We start from the raw sequence: 588 nt of genomic DNA, 5'->3' as shown, positions 1-588 counted from the left end.
ATATATATATATATATATATATATGTTATTTGAATAAATAAAATTCACATTAAATAAGAAAGATATCAGTAGTTTAGTGTTTATTAATGTGTTTATTAATGTGTCTGTATCACAGTATCATTTATTTTAAACTATAATGATTTGTTAAATCTTTCTAATCATTATATATTCCATGTCTTAATTAATATATTTAAGGTAAATAATTAGATTTTTGTCCATATCATCCCATTTGCTCCAGCTGCACTTACAAAGTATATTCCTTGAGTTTTTAGATTAGTACACATAAATGTATATATTTATAAAGTAGTTTATAGGATTTATATTCGTAAGTCAATACATTTACTTTTATTTTTACGAAATAGAATTTATTTTTGAATCCCTGGGTATAGTGGTTGAATGGGTGTGCGAATAGTTTTAAGATGTTTAAATTGTATTATGTAATTAAGGCAATTGCGTATAACGCGTTACCAATTTGTGATCTTGTCTTAATGATAACGTTAAAGAAATACAAAAAAAGATATGTACTTGTATTAAGCTACGTCAAGTGCTGTAGTAGTTTGAAACGATCTGAATTTGGAAATTTGCACA

This window comes from Atta colombica, unplaced genomic scaffold (assembly GCF_001594045.1).
Source record: "Atta colombica isolate Treedump-2 unplaced genomic scaffold, Acol1.0 scaffold105, whole genome shotgun sequence".
Lineage (NCBI taxonomy): Eukaryota > Metazoa > Arthropoda > Insecta > Hymenoptera > Formicidae > Atta > Atta colombica.
This window is presented reverse-complemented; position numbering follows the sequence as displayed.